At 41.2% G+C, this 19,691-nt stretch overlaps 1 protein-coding gene across 2 annotated transcripts in view; it reads left to right on the top strand.

Annotated features, from left to right (window-relative positions):
- The window catches only part of trappc9 (trafficking protein particle complex subunit 9), a 270,852-nt gene that overhangs the window by 107,212 nt on the left and 143,949 nt on the right, over positions 1–19,691 (top strand). The gene's annotated exons all lie outside the window — the stretch shown is intronic.

Here is a 19,691-nt window from a genome sequence, read left to right as displayed (position 1 = left end):
AATCAACAATCGGGCAAAATGCCAAACATTCTCTAGTTGTAGCTTCTTAGATTTTGCTGCTGTTCTATGTTATATCAGTGAATTTTAAATAGCTACAGACTCCTCCAATAGATTATGTTTTTCAGACTGTTGGACAATACAAGCAATTTGAAGATGTCACCTTGGGCTCTGGGGGAACGGCATTTTCACTATATATACACTCACTCACTCACTCACTCACTCACTCACTCACTCACTCACTCACTCACTCACTCCCGGTCAAAAGTTTGGGGTTGGGGTAGAAATTTCCATTCCACTCCATTACAGACAGAATACCAGCTGAGATCAGTTGCATTGTTTTTTTTAACCAGGGCAGCAGTTCTCAGATTACATTTTGTCCTTACATAATTGCAACCCCTGTTTATCTTTTCATCTAAGGGAGCCAACAGATGCACCACGAATGATTGAAGGGACTTAAACCTACAACACCGCTTTGGGTTATGCTCATGGTTGTTGTTTTTTTTTTCAATATATTTGAACAAATCGTGTTAATTGTCATCTATTTAATTTAATCTATTTATTTATCTTTTCTTTCTTCGTTTAAAAAAAAAAAATAACCTTTTACTTTGAACTCATTATTTTTATTTTCTGTGGCAGCCATATTCTGGGAAGCTTAGGTCACAAGTCTAAATGTACTCTATACATGGGTTTCTCGGCAACGTCATCACGGCTTGCGCACGCAACCAGGGGGCAGAAAGAAGCAAGGGGGTAAGCTTCGCTTCAGAACGCGAACCTCCAATGGCGCCATTTTGTTGCTACAAAGCGATCACCTCTTGTTAGCATTACACTGACCGCCATTTTTTTTTTACGTCACTTGACTGCGAATAACTTTACATCTGAAGCATTTAAAGACTCTATTTGTCCATTGTTTATTTATAAAGAAACACGACAATGTATAAAAGTCTCCATTACCTTGTACCTCACGTTATGGCTCCGTAGCAGACGTTTTTGTAAAAATAAGCTAACGATTGTGTCATAACCAAGTGACTTACTGTCGCACAGTAGAGGAATTACCGTACAGTACAGGAGAAGCTCGCAGGCAGTTTCGACTTACATTAGCTGTTTAGGTTTAATTACTAATGTTAACTAGCATGTTAGTTAGCAATAATTAGCCTGTGGTTAGTTATCTCCTTACATATACCTACGCTCTCCGTCTCTGTAAGATTGGAAATTATTGAGATTTCTCTTGTCACAGCTACCAGAAGACTTACAACTTTCAGACACGTTGCTCACGTCACATTTACGTTGTCTCTGTCAGTTGGAGGCTGCGCAGTAAAGCAAGTGATCACCGGAAAAGGGCTTCTAATAGCCTTCACTGGTCTCCGTCCAGAGCAACGTTGCGTGGTTAATTGTACAAACAGAGCCAGTGATGGGTGCCTGATGTTTAACACACCTAGGGGGAAGCATGCTTTTGCCAAAAACTGGCGGAGGTTATGGCTTCAAGCCATAAGAGGGGTTGATTGGGTTCATATGCAAGAGTCAGGCTCCCATTGTATCAATCAGAAAAGTTGCAGCTTGTTGTTCAGCTCAGTGATATATACCTGTCAGGGCTGTGGTACTCGAGTCTGGACCATAGACAGTTAAAGGTCTGGATTCGAGATAAGTTTAGACTGCTAGCTAAAGCTACGTCGATGTTTTGGTAACGTTAGCGCAACAGCGTTAGCCTACTAAGTAAATATTACGACTGCCTTCGGAGTTTACTATATCTGCGTCCACGTTGCCAAGATAAGACCTGTTGCGTTAGTGCTCCTTTTGTACATAACTTTATTGAATGAAATATTAAGCTTCGCTCCTCTGAGATGGGTGGGGTTTTGTTACGTTACATACAAAGCTAACTGGCTATAGTTAGCCTACATTAGCTAGCGGACATTAGCTAACGTTGCCGAGACAGAGGCAGTAGAGCTTCGGCGAGCTAACCAAGACAGTGTTGTCGCCCTCTCGCCCACAGTCAACCTCTGCTGCTAAAAACAATCAACCTGCAGTGATGTTTAGAAACAAACATATTGTACCTTTTCCCAAAAATCCTGGCCATTATTTTAAGGCATAAACCAACCATAAGGGTACACTCAGGAGTAACCCTGCTGCTAACACGGGCTACATTAGCCTAAAATGATCATTATAGCCATACATACAGTATATATCACAGTAACACTGCAAAATTAAAAACCGACAAATGATTAAATTGTAATCGGTCAAAAACGTTAGCTTTGTAAGACCATAGAGTATGTGTTATATAAATGCCATGATGAAATTCAAAGTGTAAATATATGCAATGTATGTCCAAATTCTAGCCGCAATGTTTCCCCATTGGAATGAATGGCAAACAGAGCTATAGCTAGCTTCCTCGTAACGAGACCTCTCCAGTTCACAAAAATGTATTAAATTGTAATCGGTCAAAAACGTTAGCTTTGTAAGACCATATAGTATGTGTTATATAAATGCCATGAGGAAATGAAGGGACTAAGACAATGTGCACTGAGACAAAAATGCGTTTGCATTATCGGACCAGCTCACCAATCTGGCTTTCTGCCCCTGGTATGCGCACGCACCCTGTAATGTTTGTAAACAGGAAACCCGTCTATAGATAGAAAAATGACCTCATGAACTCAGCTACAGTGATTAGTGTGTGTGTCTGTGTGTGTGTGTGTGTGTGTGTGTGTGTGTGCTCGTGTGTGTGTGTGTGTGCAAGCCTGGCGGGTGACAGTAGTAGAGAATCTAGCATTTCATCATGCTTACTGGACTTGAATCCATGTGTGAAATCCAGGGAGTGAGGCCAAGTGTGGCTCCATATGCTGCTGAGCTTGATGGCTGAACCGGTGTCTATTAGATCACCTTCAGCCGCACCACAGTCACCATGAGCAGGATGTTTATGTGCCAGCCTGCTTCACTATTCAGCACACCTGCTTTTTCATATGAGAAAGGTCATTGTTGTGTGTGCCTATACATATATCTAAGTTCAGTTATAAAATGTGTGTGCTTGCGTGAGTGTCTGCTCATGCATCTCCATGCAATTTATCTTTTTTTTTTCTCCAGGCTTTGGAGCTTCTAGCTTTCAGCTCTGTCAGTCCCATCTTTGAAGCTGACTTCACATCTCCATGGTTGACTGGCTGTTGATATACTATATGGACAGCAGTAGAGGCTAGGGGTTGGTGCGCGGCTTCTCCCTGCAGTCGCTCCAGCTGTTAAATGGTGTGACACCTGCACAGGGCTACATAAAAGAGCAGCCGTTTGGTGTCTGAGGCACCTGTGGGTCCTCTGTTTACCTCTGATCACACATGAACAGAGAAAACTGTGTGTGTGTGTGTGTGTGTGTGTGTGTGAACGTGTGTGTGTGTGTGTGTGCACGAACGTGTGTGTGTGTGTGTGCACGAACGTGTGTGCACGAACGTGTGTGTGTGTGCACGAACGTGTGTGTGTGCGCGCGCAGTAGTCTTAATCTCGGACATATGCCACTCTCCCTTGTCAAAATTTAGTGGCGCTGTTCATCCGCTTTCCTTCCCCTTCATGACTCACAGCGTATAATCAGATTGAACCACGTGTAAGTGAATTAGGCAACACTCAGATCAGAAATCAAATTACTCTGGATGAAATGGTTCTTTTATTGTGAGAACTCACAGGAAGTGCTTACATGCCAGGAGCAAATACACCTGGTTTTTCCGTTTGTACATGTATGTTGTACTGTATGTGTCACAACCCGACTTTACAACTTTTAACATGGCGAGGTTTGGTATATTTGCTAGATTCAGAGGTAGATAGAGTTTTTTTAACATGAATATGAGTTCCCCTAGTCTGCCTATGGTCCCCCAGTGGCTAGAAATGGTGATAGGAGTAAACCGACCCCTGGGTATCCTGCTCTGCCTTTGAGAAAATGAAAGCTCAGATGGGCTGAACTGGAATCTTCCCTTTATGACGTCATAAGGGGAAAGGTTACCTCCCCCTTTCTCTGCTTTGCCCACCCAGAGAATTTGGCCCACCCATGAGAAAGAGAGACATCATGGCTTGCAAACGAGCAAAGTGGCAGTTGGTCAAGGCCACACCCCCACCCTAAACCTTGTCCCCCCTCTCTCCTCCTCAATAGCATTTCAAGCTACAGACACAAAAATGGTACATCCTAAGGAAAGCTCATTGTGGGACTTGCTCTAGTGGCTGTAATTCTGCACCAAGGCTGAATTTCGGGAAAGAGACTTCAGATACAGTATTAGGGGACCACTAAGGTCTATATAAAAGAGACTTCAGATACAGTATTAGGGGACCACTAAGGTCTATATAAAAGAGACTTCAGATACAGTATTAGGGGACCACTAAGGTCTATATAAAATAGACTTCAGATACAGTATTAGGAGACCACTAAGGTCTATATAAAAGAGACTTCAGATACAGTATTAGGGGACTACTAAGGTCTATATAAAAGAGACTTCAGATACAGTATTAGGGGACTACTAAGGTCTATATAAAAGAGACTTCAGATACAGTATTAGGGGACCACTAAGGTCTATATAAAAGAGACTTCAGATACAGTATTAGGGGACCACTAAGGCCTATATAAAGAGACTTCAGATACAGTATTAGGGGACTACTAAGGTATATATAAAAGAGACTTCAGATACAGTATTAGGGGACCACTAAGGCCTATATAAAAGCATACAAAAAGCAGCATGTCATGGGACCTTAATCTAGCAGTTTCCTATTTCCCCAACTGTATGGACTTCTGGACAGCTGCCCTGATCACAAGCAACTAAAGTAAACAAACTGTTGGAAATGATCAAGCTTCATATGACATATTATCTATCTTTATTCAACTTTGCATATTGTTGGTTAAGATATTCCTGATCAAGCAAATACTTAATGTCACTTCATCAATCCCATGCCTAGTTGGAAGTGTATGCAGAGGTTACACATCAGTATTCAAATAATTCAAAGGAGTACATGGTGAGGTTATGCCAAGGCCGTGATACTGCGGGGGTTTGGACGGACCTGGTGTTGTAACCAACCAGGGACCTGTGGTTTTAAATATTTGCATAAGCTGAACGCAGCTGTTTCCCTGGTAACCTGATGTTGTTGGATGAGGATAGAGAGAGGATTTGTGGGAACAGCAGTCCTGACAGGTTTCAGCAAGGTAAAGTTTTAATTGGCTTATGATAATGCTTTTTCATGGAACTCTGTCAACGGTGGGTCCCACGTGTCCTGAGATTGTCATTGTCCCCAACACTCCTTTTGATATGCACTGAATATTCGAAGAACAATGAATCCTAACCAGACAGTGGGACGTGCCCAAGAGCTCAGTGGTCAGCGTTGTTATTTTCAAACAGCCTGGCGCTGGTTAGGCAGTCTGGCTCCAGTTGCTTCTTCGTCAGTTCTGCAAACTTTTTACTGAATTTTCTATTTTTCCAACTATTAGTTGCTTTTTGTGGTTGACGTTGGACGGTGATAGCATGTTGCTCTGAGTCCCTCATCAGGATGGGGGAAATCAACTTGCCAGTCTCCTGCCAACTCTGCAGGCCGGTGCCGGCTAGCCAGCAGGCTTAGTGTTTCCGCAGGGTCTTAAAAAGTCAAAAATTTTAGCCGTTAATTTTTAAAAAGTGTTGTGTTCTAGTTCTTAAATAATTTTAAACCGGTCTTAATTTTCCTACGTCCATTAAATGCTACCTTTAATGCTCAAGTTTTTTCTTTTAGTCTGTCGTGTTTTAGTTAATTCTTTCGCTCGTCCACATATAATTCGCTTTATATGTACAGGTCATTATTAGCCTACTCTGTGTCGCTTTTATTCAATTTTAATTAGAGATGGCCCGATTACATTTTTTGCTTCCCGATTCCGATTCCTGAACTTGCGGATCGGCCGATACCGAGTACTGATCCAAAACCAGTGTGTCATATATTTTATTATGTTTTAACAACTGTATACTACTATCCCTGTATGGATGTGATATGATTTCTATCTTTGTTTTCGGTTTGGCTCAGGTTAAACTCTTTGTGAAACATGAACAAACACAAACAATGAATGCCACAGAACTTTTTATTATCCAGTTTGACAGTCAGTTATAACGGAAAAGAACATAAATAAACTACTTTAACGTAGCTTTTCTTTAGGGCTTTATTACGTGGTATCGGATCGGTGCATAAACTCTAGTATTTCTCGATACCAGCGATTTAGGCAGTATCGGAGCCGATACCTATACTGGTATCGGTATTGGAACATCTCTAATTTTAATAATTGTATTTACTTTGCAAGTACTTTTGTTACGCTGCATTTCGTTGTACTTCTATGTCGTGATATAGGTCTTAAATTACATTCATAAAGGTCTTAAAAAAGGTCTTTAAAAAGTCTTAAATTTGACTTGTTAAAACCTTCAGAAACCCTATGGCTGATCACATTTTCAAAAGTAAACCGAGGCAAAGGTGGAGAAGATGAGTTGAAGCGAGCAGGAGCATCTCTGCGGCCATCTCATGACTCCGAGTTGCTCATCAGGATCAGGAATTCAACTTACTACTCTCCTACTGACTCTGCTGGCCTGGCCGGACCAGGCAAGGTTTTCAAATGTTGGGGGAGTTATTATGATGCAAAAAGATACAGACAATCCTTTGCCGGTGGGTGAATGAGGAGCTACGGGTGCTTGCGGCATGGAGCGTGTATTTAAAAAATCAGCCTTGATTGTTTCATTATTTTAGGGAGTGATTAAATATCAGCTGAAACAAAATGAATCACATTGCTGTCCTCTTCCCTGTACGTTTTACAGCGACAATAAGATTACCTTACTGATGCTGATGGAGGGAATTTGAGTCGTATGGCGCTCGTCTCATTCTGTGGCAATATTTTTACTATCCTCCACCGCCTATAATAATTTGAGCTTGACATCCCATATCCCCCTTTGTCACAGATTCCTACTAGTTAGGCAGGTTGCTCACCCACTCTTTAAAATGTTTCCCATTTTAATTGCCACATCATAGGCGAACCCAAACTGTGAGTGGGTGCAGTGCGTGACATTATTAACGCTGTGGGCCGAAATGTCAGGAACATCATTAAGTGAACCGGCTCAAAGCTGTTCCGGATAGGCTTTTGGTTTTGGGGTGGTTTTAGAGCTGGTGAAGTTATTATGCCATACCATGCAAACTTATGTGCTTCACTGAGTAAAATAGAAATCCTTTTCCCTGTCAGCAGTGTCGGCTATTTTGGTCTGCATGCAGCCTGGTTGTTACTGTGCAGTTTTAGAGGCTCTCACCCCCATCAGCTGTCAAATCAACACGGACTTGTCAACGGCCCCCTTGCTCTTCATCATCCAACGACCACATTAATCATCAAGTGCCAATAAGCACGGCAGAAACATGATGATGCCAAGCTGTCCTCAAGGCCACAAACGACCACGAAAGTGCCTTTTGGAAGTTAAAACACGGACAGACTGACCCAAAAGAAGGTTCATACCCAGGGCTGGGTATCGTTCAAAAGATGTCTGTACGATACCAATACCGTTTCCCAAACGATACTTATTTTCGATGCCAATTTAATAAAACAAAAAGAAATGACAACATTACACATTAGGGCCCAAATCTTTTTTTCTTTTTTTTTTTTGTAACGCCAAACAGCGAATGACAAACATTGCAATTTGTTATGACGTGGCATTTTTAGATGCTCGATACTCCAGAGCCAATTCGGTCGGTGCCTTAAAACTTATTTAATTCGGTACCCAGCCCTATTTATAACATGCATCGATACACTATGTATAATCTCATCTACTCATATTTGTGCAAGCATATTGCCTCACGTTCAATCCTTTTACAACAAGGCTCCAGTAATAAACAGGTGTACAGGGAAAGTGCTGTACTGCTGTTTCCCCCACTTATCTGTGGAGACAGCAGACAACTTACTCCCACTCGATACTTGATTTGTGTTTCACCTCCTCAGCTAGATGTAAAGCTATCTTCGGAAATGCTGTTTAACTTCTCCCGGTTTCTCCTCATGTGGGAACCCTGGGGTGCCCAACTGATTGGCTCAATGATTGGCAGCGAGGTGTACATATGAGAGGCAGTCCCAGCAGCACTCCTAATGGACATACTGCACCCGAATGCCCTCGAGTCATTTCTCAGTTTTCTGCCGAAGCCGAGGCCACCAGGCCACTAAATAGCTCCCCCAGTTGACGGCTCACTTCCCTGCCACTAGGCAGATGCAACCGAAGCAGGGGTCAAGCCTCATTTTAAGGACAATTAGGTACAACCGGCTTCCATTTCATCACATCGTCAAAGTACTCTGTGACCCTTTGTCTACCCACCGTTCGACCAACTGTCCCAGTTATGAGGAAAAACCACCTGAAGATAAAAAACCACCTGGGATCCATGGGTAGATAATGAAGAAGAGAGAATGTGAAGCTAGTGGGAAATGTCATTCACCACATTTCTTTCCAAATCAAGGAAAATAAACGTCTTCGAAACAGAAAGAGAAATTGATGTTGTAAGCGTGTCTCCCGTACACGGGAGCTTTGCGCCCTTTCCAATTTGGCCGTCTGCAGGAAGATAATGTTTCACAACAGTACCTTTTACTGTGGATTTGCGGAGACTGTTAGCCGGGAAAAACCCTTTAGGATTCTCGTAGGGTACAGATTTGATCATTGGCAAATTATCAAAGATGTTTTATCGATATTAATAAAGTTATGAATATGGTTATTAATAACTTTAGCAAATCAACAAACAATCACAACGGGGCACCACCCTGCAAGTCAGGGACCAATAATCAAACTTTGGAACAGTCTCATTCTGTGGTAATCCTTTAAAAAGGAATTAAAGGAAGGGGTGAATCCAAGCACGTACCTGATTGACCAGCAATTATTACAACAAGTACACAAATAATCACAAGCAACTGCTAATTAAGCATAATAAGATTTATTAACGTCACAATTATCAGTAGCTAATCAATAATCATTCAATAATAAACTCATATACCTCTTTACAATATCACAACCAAAAACAAAGCAAAAACAAAGCATCATGGGCGGACACGTCTGTGTCCGTGTGTGTGTGTGTGTGTGTGTGTGTGTGTGTGAGAGAGAGTGAGTGAAAGGGGGGGGGGTGTCGGAGTGTAGTTCTAACACGAAAACAAACTCCCAAAATGGCTACTCCTGTGAGCTGCACAAACTATTTAGCCTCAAGAGGGCGGTAGTGGTGCTGGGTGCAAGGGCAGGGGCTGAAGAAGCCGGGGGGGTTGCTAGGCAACGCGCACGCTTAGCCGGTATGGTAGCTAGTTCCTGTGTTAGCTCTGTCCGAACGTAAGCCGATTCCACGTGTGAAGCTAGCCTACAGCGTTAGCTCGGGAGCTACACACACACACGACACAGGCTAGCCTGTGTCGTGTGTGTGTGTGTGTGTTAGAGAGAGAGAAGAAGAGTAAAGAAAAAAGGCACTCTGATCTTTAGTTATCTATAATGACCCAGTTCCCCTCAGCCACTCAGGTCTGGGCTAACGTGTGGTTTAGGACAGACTGAGACTTTGTTTTGCTGAGGAGAACGTCACTATAACCACTTCAATGACTAACAGCTGATTTTCGCGATTCTATCGCAGACAGTAACTAAACTCCTGAAAGGAGTGATTTAAGCAGGTAGCGATTACAGTTATACCCAGCTACTTAACACCACATAAATCAACGGTATAATTGATCTATTTATACATTCACAGCACAGATTAATAATCACATATGGACCAGTACATGATTAAATCAGATCACATTAATGGCAACAATGGTAGCGAACCCTTTGCTCATTAATAAACACACTACTTATCTCTGCCCAGACGTAAGCCTTCTTACGGTGTGTTCAGTCCGTTTGTTTCTGTCCAGAAATGAAACGGAACGTGTCCCTGGTGCTCGTCAGCAGCCACGGAGAAACTTCCCTCCAAAAGCAGCAAGGGACAAATTTTGTGGACTTTGAGAAGAAAACGTTGTTTCCTTCTCACTGCAGATATGGAAACACTGGTGCGTTTTCAAGGATCCACCGAAAATAAAATCCACTTTCTCCAGAAAATGGAAGTTCAGCACAAGCGCTTGCGCGCTTCCTTTCAGCAACAGAGTTGCAAGTGAAGACGAGGGAGTTTCCTAGGGTCAGGTTATTTATAGGTTAAGACCCACCTGCTGTGTTTATGGTCCCGCTGAACCAATAGGAAGACTCAAAACTCTTGAAAGGGTGAAAACTACACTTTTGTAGTCCTTTGACTTCCTGCCAGTTGTGAGGAGTTTCCCTTCTGCCTGGCACTTCGCATAGAGGTGTGAATTATCCTGGCTTTGGGGTTTACATGCAGGCCAAGATTCCTTTGTCTTGGCCAAATGTTCCTTTGTCTCTGACCACCTGTGTGTCCTGTATCCAGAGGTCAGTTTAATCTGAGGCCTTTTGGTTAAAATCAGGTTTAACCAGACTCTTGGTCCCCAACAACCCTGACCATAGGCGGCGCCAGGGAGGGGCTAGGGGGTGCTGTAGCTGCCCCTAGGATTGCCATAGCACCCCCTTAGCACCCCCAAGAAATTGCTGTGGTTGATTTATAAATAAATAAAAAATCCTTAATGTGTTAATAGTATAATTTATATTTGAAAAATGAATAAATACATTAATAAAACAAACAAAGATTATGTTTAGGCTAAAAACAGGTGATACTATTCGGCCAATGGGTGCAGCACACATTGAGCTTTTCACCTTACTTCTGCAGTAACGTTTTCACACAGAAGAAGAAGAGCTCAATATTTGGAGCCGTTAGGATTAGAGTCTAACGCTAGCAATGGATAGTTTTTTGCTCCCTAAACGTCAAGGTGTGGAGACTTTATCAAAACCTGTAAATGAGACTGAGAGATATGGTGAACTCGTCACCAACCGGGGCGAAGAAAAGCGGCCGGAAGAAGATGGCCTGACCTTGCCGTGATTGCTGCTGGGGATGCTTAACGTCACCCTGCTGTAAATGACATTAGACCAGGGGACTGCTCAGCGTGGCCACAGTGGCTGAGTCAGCTGATAGGGGTCCATGCAAGAACTTTGCTCTTATCTCTGTCTTGTAGAAGAACATTACAGTGAACGTGTTTTACAGAAATGTGAATAAGTGGCTCACTGAATCTAAAGTTATACAGGACATTGGTTTATTTTTAGCCCAGAAAATATGTTCGCCCTCAGTGGCTTATTTAGATATATTAAGTCACTACAGATATGACTACATTTTGACCATACGTGCGCATGTGAAAACTGTGTGAGGATACATGCGCGTGTGTTTTTATGTGTGGTGTATTTGGCCTGCTGCATTACTCTTCTGAGCCAATGTATGAGAGCTGCAGTAATGATTGTTTGAACCCGGCTTGTTGGCTGGTATTTGAAATATGTTTGGTGGGCTAATCAGAGTTCTCTGGTGCTGTTGTATCGGCAACTTTAAATCAATCTCTCTCGTTCGCTCGCTTAGTAAACCACAGTGGAGGTGGGTGGGCATCTGCGCGAGTGTGTGTAATGTTAGGCTGTGCAAGTCTGTCTGGCCCAGAGCCCATTCAAGCCCATTTCCAATTTGTCCAAATCGAGGCACCAATCACCACCGTTGAGGAGGGCTTTACACGATGACAATAGCGCAGCAACGGCGAGCAGCTTTTTGTTTAAATTCAACATGGCGGCCACCGAACCCATTGATGCTGCTGCCGCTGCTACGTCACCCAGATTGTTGGTCTGAGTGGTTGAAGGACTATCTACTATTGCGTCCAGAGGCATTTGAGTGGCGTCCGTTGGTGACGCCCCTTTGGAAATGAACTGTGACTGAACGTTCCCCAGACCGACTCTGTTACAACTGAGAAGGGTATGGTATCAACCAGGCTATGACTGTGACAATAGCATGGTGAAATTATGATTGTCTTCTATTTGTCTTTGCAATTATTACCATTAGCTTTTTGTTAGTTTCGCTCAATGTTGTTTTAAGCCCCCGACGTCGACTTCAAGGCAGCGATGCGACAGTCGACGTCAAGGCACCTAACCCTAACCATTGCCTAATCCTAGTGCCTTCCAGGCAGCGCTGCCATGATGTTGGGGGCTTAAAACACCAAACACCGTTAGTTTCCTCACTCTGAAATGGTTAGAAAGGAAAGACAGTGGAGTATTAATTACTGCTCATGTGCAAAAATGTGGAGCATTTGTTGTTCTTTTGTAACCTCAAGCCTGTCTGTCTTCATTTAAAGCGACATTAACCACTAAACATTTGTCTGGGAAAATGCACAACGGGGCAGCAAAATGTAGTGTTTTGGATAAATATACACATGAAGTAGCACTAACGAAATAAAGCACTAAGTAAGGACATAAAAATAGTTTTTGACATCTCACCACACTTATAGAGATTAGGGGTGTAAGAAAAAATCGACACACTTGAGTATCGCCATATTATATTTTGCAATATTGTATTGATTTTCAAAAAGGCAATATCGATTTTCTTTTTTTTTTATTTTTTTTTTTTCCAGAAAAATATTCATGTGACACAGTGGTTCACATTTATGTTGTGTTTAAACCCCCTACCGCTAGATGGCTATGCTGAGACACACCACTAGTGTCCTTGGCTAACAGTGCCTAGCAGTGCCTGACTTTTTGCTAGAAGCTAACAATGTAGATATGGCTGAACTTTGGCCTACTTTAGCATAAAAACATTAGCTCACTAAGAACCTGGGAACCACAATCCCAAACTGGCGGTTTGATTTTCTGTGTACTGAATACTTTACCTAAAGTAAACTTCTTTGACTTTCATGAGCATCATGTCTTATTTTTTTAAAATATTAGTTTTTCTAGAATTTATCTTAAAAAAAAATCTGAATATATCGCCTTATGCACAGTATTGCAATAAACTGAACCGTGACCCATGTATTGTGATACGTATCATATCGCCAGATTATTGCCAATACACAGCCCTAATAGAAATTAATAAACCCATCATCCAGTCAGTTATGGAAATGTCATCCCTTTTCGCTGTGAAGCATCTAATCTGTGTTTTTTTTTTCTGGCTTCATTCATCTTTTCAAACACTTGTTTGAACAACTCGTTGTTTCGAGCCTTTCGACCATCAACATTCCTTTAACAACCATCCTAAAACAAAAAAGGTTGTGACATGTTTCTGTCTGTCCCAGAAGCAACGTCAATAAGTTCACCACCTGGTGGGGCAAACATGCACAGGTGTGTGTGTGTGTGTATATATATATATATATATATATATATATATATATATATATATATATATATATATATATATACACAAGTTCTCCCACTTGGAAATCATGGAGGGCTCTGAAATTGTCATCGTAGGTGCATGTAGACTGTGAGAGACATAATCTAAAAAAAAATAATCCAGAAATCACAATGTATGATTATTTAACTATTTATTTGTATGATACAGCTGCAAATAAGTATTTGAACACCTGTCTATCAGCTAGAATTCTGACCCTCAAAGACCTGTTAGTCCGCCTTTAAAATGTCCACCTCCACTCCATTTATTATCCTAAATTAGATGCACCTGTTTGAGGTTGTTAGCTTCATAAAGACACCTGTCCACCCCATACAATCAGTAAGAATCCAACTACTAACATGGCCAAGACCAAAGAGCTGTCTAAAGACACTAGAGACAAAATTGTACACCTCCAGAAGGCTGGAAAGGGCTACGGGGAAATTGCCAAGCAGCTTGGTGAAAAAAGGTCCACTGTTGGAGCAATCATTAGAAAATGGAAGAAGCTAAACATGACTGTCAATCTCCCTCGGACTGGGGCTCCATGCAAGATCTCACCTCGTGGGGTCTCAATGATCCTAAGAAAGGTGAGAAATCAGCCCAGAACTACACAGGAGGAGGAGGAGGAGGAGGAGCTGGTCAATGACCTGAAAAGAGCTGGGACCACCGTTTCCATGGTTACTGTTGGTAATACACTAAGACGTCATGGTTTGAAACCATGCATGGCACGGAAGGTTCCCCTGCTTAAACCAGCACATGTCCAGGCCCGTCTTAAGTTTGCCAATGACCATTTGGATAATCCAGAGAAGTCATGGGAGAAAGTCATCACAAATAGTTAAAAAATCATACATTGTGATTTCTGGATTGTTTTTTTTTTTGATTATGTCTTATTTCAGACCCCTCCATGATTTCTAAGTGGGAGAACTTGCAAAATAGCAGGGTGTTCAAATACTTATTTTCCTTACTGTGTGTGTGTGTATGTATGTGTGTGTATATATATATATATATATATATATATATATATATATATATATATATATATATATATATATATATATATATATATATATATATATATATATATATATATATATATATATAACATCTCAACCAAAGAGAAACGGTCGGATTAAGCGTTTCCATGGATATTGGCTGCTTATATTTTCCTATTGGGGAGAAAAATCTTATTTCTAGCAACAATGTGGTTCTACGTGCACACAACATTTTCTCTTTTCTTTCTTGGGCACTCATAGGATTGTAATGCAAACAGTCTAGGGGCTCTATTTTAAGGATCTAAGCGCACGGCGTGAAGCGCATGGCGCAGGTGTGTTTAGGGCGTGTCCGAATTCACTTTTGCTAGTTTGACGGCGGAAAAAAGGGTCCGTGTACCGGGCGCATGGTTCTAAAGGGTTGTCCTTAGTGTCTTCATTAATTCATAGGTGTGTTTTGAGCGTAACATGCAGTAAACCAATCAGAGATCATCTCCCATTCCCTTTAAAAGCCAGGCGCGTTCGGACCTCGGCGCATTGCTATTATGATGGCAGATTCGTACCGTAATATTTTTTTTTGTAATCTTTTGCATGTTGTGTGTGCTGCTGCTCTTCCCTGTGTGTGTAACAAGCATAGTGTGCACACGCTGTGCACAAGCCTAGGCGCATTTTACTAATCTGCTGTTAAAATAATAATTGAAATGCTGCGCTATTGACTTTAGACCAGGTTTTTGTTGGTCAGTGGTGCGATCACTTCCCGCTGCCTCAAGATAGCAATACGCCAAGAATTCACCTGAACACACCACCCTGTAAGACCAGCACGCCCATGGGCGCAAAGATGGGCGCAGGGGCATTTGCTTTTTAAAACGACGCGGGACAGGAAATTGACAACTCCATCGTTCTTAAACTAGCAAAGAGACTTGCGCCGCGTGCAAGATATGGCCCCAGGTGTTAATTTATTTACAACTACTTCATGGGGTAGGGAATGCATAATAATACATAAGGAGCACATACGTAACTGTAGTATTTTTTCAGGGTATTCCTGTCTCTCGAGCGGACTTTAATCAGATCCTTACAGTCTTTGTGCTATGCTAAGCTGTCATTGAGCTGCCTCTGTATTAAGGTGAGTGATTAAATTGATATGTATCTTATGTAATTCTCTGTACGACAGCCTATAAGTGATGTTGCCAACAAAGGGTAGTTACTAGACCATGCAGCCTTGTACAGTTTTGACCCTACCTACCTGTCACTGGGATGCTTTAGCTTAGTATTCCTGTCAGGTGACTTGTCCCCGCCATCATCTCCTCAGCAAGATGTGTCAGGATCTTTATCTCAGTACCAAAGCATTCCAAAAGCCTTCAGCTTCCCTCTTCATTCTGTTTTTTTTTTTTTTTTTTTTGCCCGTCATGCAAGTGTGACGTTCAGATTTCACCTCTATTGTCAAAACGAATGCTGCGATACTATGGATGGATATGATGGATGGTGCTCTGAGGCTTTGTTGTGACACGGCAAAAAAAATAAAAAAATAAATTGAGTGATGGCATTCAAAGTAAAAGGAAGTCTTTTATTTTTTATAAAATATTTTATAAAGATGAATCAAAGGCTGGTGAAGACACCAGCCAATGACCGTTTTGAGAGCTATACAGTAGCGCTGCACATCGTATTGGTTTTTTTTTATCGTCAGCGCGATATCAACTGGCGCAATAACCACACCGCGAAGGACTGCGACATATCGCGAAAGACACACATAGATTTTTTTTGTGTTAGTTGAAAGAAAATGTCAGTAGAAAACCGCACTGTAAAATGTAACTTCTTTTTTCAGTGGTGCCTTTTATATCATTCATTCAACCTTTATTTATCAACCCTCATTTTCAATGTCACGAATCACATTACAAAGACAAATACAGAACAACAACACAGAAAGTACAATCATAAGAAATATGGGAAAGACCATAAAACATTCAGAATTAGAAAATGATTTGATGAATAACTTAAGATGAAAGGGATGCAAAAGAAAATACAATTATGTAAAGCAGTTACAAGTAGAAGTTTGCAGGTTCAAAACCAGAGTTCTAATTTGTCCAAGAGGCACAATAGAGTTGATTTTAAGAAAGTGCTGTAATTTGTTCCAGGAGTTTTTCCAAGTTCAGACCGCGCTCGTGGAACATGAAGTAAAAGCCAGTCAGCGGATTCAATTCAGTGTTTAATTTGTTCAATAAAAGAATGTTGGAAATTATTTCCTTTCATACAACAAGCAATACCTTGAATTTTAGTAGAACACTGAATGTGGCAGGACTGAGTACACTTTAATCTGTTTATTCATCGCAAGTAATATCGTTATCGCAATATTCATCGCATATTTTCCTCATATCGTGCAGCCCTACTATACATTCCTATTAATACAGGGTCTGCATTGTGGTTATAAGATTAGAACAAAATGGGAAAGAAAACAAAATAACATCCACAAACAATCAGGGGGAACAAAGTTACAAATAATCCATGATTGGAAGGTTGAAAAGAGGCTTACTGCATCATAGCTCGCAGAAGGTGTGCATCTTACCTGCAAAGATGTTTTGGTTCAATGTCTGTGCAAGTGAGTGCTTATTCTTGCATTAGAACACTGTATGAGCCAGGGACTCACTTTATTTTCACCCTTTTACATGACCCTGATGGTGGAGGTCCAGCAGGATTGCCCCGTGTCTCGCGACACCAACAAGTGATAGGTGACTTGGCGAAAAAGGGGGTTGGTGCAGAATGAGTAATTATAATTGGCTTACAGTGAAGAAGGCAGCAATATTACGCACTCGCCAACTAGGGCTGGGCGATGGGGAGAAAATCCGATATCACAATATTTTTGACCAAATACCTCGCTATCAATATTGCAGCGATATTCTAGGGTTTGGTTGATGCTTTAACAAAATATCTTCACACCTTCTTCACTTAGATTTTAGATAAAGACTCACCTGTAATGTGGACGTTATGTCTAAGTGGGGAAAAGGCAAATAATAGAACAGCTAGAACAGTCTGGTAAGTTCAGAAAAGTACATCACTCTACTGTAATGCAGTCTAAAAACCAGGAAAAGACAACACTTATGTCATATCACGATATTACGATATCCAAAATCTAAGATGATATCTAGTCTCATTTCACGAAATTGATATTATATCGATATATTGCCCAGCCATACTGCCAACCCATATTCACACCCATTTCTATATAAACTAGTTGCTATCGCTTTTTACTAAGGTTTGGTGGCACTATTCTGCAGCAATTACCATTTATGTATAGATCTTTTATGATCCCCCAATCTTGCTATGATGAATATCTTTGCTCTTGATGTAAAGCAGTTAATCATTTCCATTACTGGAGCTTCACTGGCTTGAGTACTTTCTCACAATGCTGCATTGTTATCTCAACACTTAAGGCCTGAAAAAGAATGGAGACTGGCTATTTTCTTTCTGAAAAAAAATATGAGAGGCCTTTTTTTAATTCTGTTTGTCAAGGTGGTCATATTTTTTGAGAATAATGTCCTCACAGTCTAAGGAAATGATTTTGTACAAATTATTAAACCCCCAGACAAATGGTGGTTGGGGCTGATTTGGGGCTATATACATACAATGGCTTATGTCCTAAACTATTGATTTAGTAGTGCTGATTGTAGTAGTTGGAACATTGAACTTGAAGCAAGACTATGTAACTTTTGAGAGAAGAAATAGCAAAATATTCCTCTTGAAGAGTTGAATTTAAAAGAAGCAAAACCATAGAAATAGAATAGGAGTATAATGGACATTCCCATTCAAAGCAACAGCAGGACAGTCAGAGCGGGGGCCATTTTTATGTGCACCGTTGCCATTGCAAAGAACTGTGACCGTGTGCATGTGATGGTAACTGTGCGCAGTAATGCTGTTAGCTCAGGCTGTGTGCTGCTGCTGGCCTGCTACCAACACAGTCAGCTCATTACAGCAGGAGCTATTTTTAGCCCAGTGTGATTGGTGGAGGAGGAGGAGGGGGAGGAGGGGGAGGAGGGGGAGGGTGCACTGCCGGTGTTTGCTAGTGTCACTGATGCAATCACTGGCCCACTCTCAGTATTAAAACCCTATCTAAGTGATCCTATCACAAGTGGACAGCTCTCAGTACTAGGGTTGGGTACCAAACTCTGTACTTTTTTAGGTTTGTTGAATTGGAAAACATAAAAAAATTTTAAGGGGGGGTTTGCCTTGCCAAATACTTGCACCTAAGTCTTCCACAAACCTAGGAAAAACACTGACTATTTTAATTTAACCCTAAAGGGACCACTGTTCCTCAAGAGGATCCAGTTGAGGCCATTAGTAACACACAGACTGCTGCATGTAACACCGCACTCGACTGCTCAAAAGAAAAATTTGTTTGCATATTTATTCAACATATGGTCTACGCAGAGGATATCAGGATTTTAATTTGCAGCCTTTACATTGCAAGCACGCTTTATGAGAGACTCCATTAGTCTTCCTCTTTTGAATCTAAGCATGCTAATGATATTAAGCTAAGTGTCTTCATAATATCAGGTCACTCACTGAGCGGTTTGTCAAAGAATAAATTTTTTTTTTAACCTGTAGTACCTCTACTATACAAAATATAATCAGCTACAAGACAATAAGCTTAGAGAAATGTTCATGAAGGACATTTATTGTGAACAGGACAGCCATGCTAGCAACTCTGAGGTACAATTGTGCTTTGAGCTAAATGCTAACATTCTAACGATTAGCAGGTATGTGTTTAACATGTTCACCAATTTGAAGTACAGCTGAGGCTGATGGGAATGTCATTAGTTTTGCAGGTATTTGGTAATAAACCAAAGAATAGGACAAATTAAAATTATGATCTGATGACGGCAATAGTTTTTTTTTAAATGTATTTTTAGGCTTTTTTTTAATCCTTTATTAGATATCCATCTAGAGAGATGGAGAGTAACATTAAACAAAGGTTCCCGGTTAGATGTGAACCAGCGGCGTTGAGGTTCATGGTCAAGCCCGAATGCCATCCTTATGGTGGCTCTAAAGGAAAATTCAGGGGTTCACCAAGGACATTAGGATCCATCCTCTGGGCACCATGAATGTCTGTACAAATCATAACAAGAGTTATCTCGAGACACTTTACAGATTAGGTAGGTCTAGACCACACTCTCTATAATTAACAAAGACCCAACAAAATACAGTAATTCCCATAAGAGGTCCCAATAGTTGTAAAGCCATTTCAATAAAAACCCCAAATGTCATCCTTATGGTGGCTCTAGACGAAAAGCCAGACTATCACCAAAGTCAGTGGATTTCGTCATCTGGAGAACATGAATGTCTGTACAAAATGTCATGGCTATCGTTTTTCAGATACTGTGTTTCAGTCTGGACCAAAGTGTTGGACCGTCCAACATTGCCATCCATAGAGCCATGCTGCTAGCGTGGCTAAAAACAACATTAGCATTCAAATATTCT

Source organism: Perca flavescens, chromosome 14 (assembly GCF_004354835.1).
Source record: "Perca flavescens isolate YP-PL-M2 chromosome 14, PFLA_1.0, whole genome shotgun sequence".
Lineage (NCBI taxonomy): Eukaryota > Metazoa > Chordata > Actinopteri > Perciformes > Percidae > Perca > Perca flavescens.
Note: the sequence above shows the minus strand (reverse complement) of the source record. Positions and strands in the feature narration are given on the sequence as shown.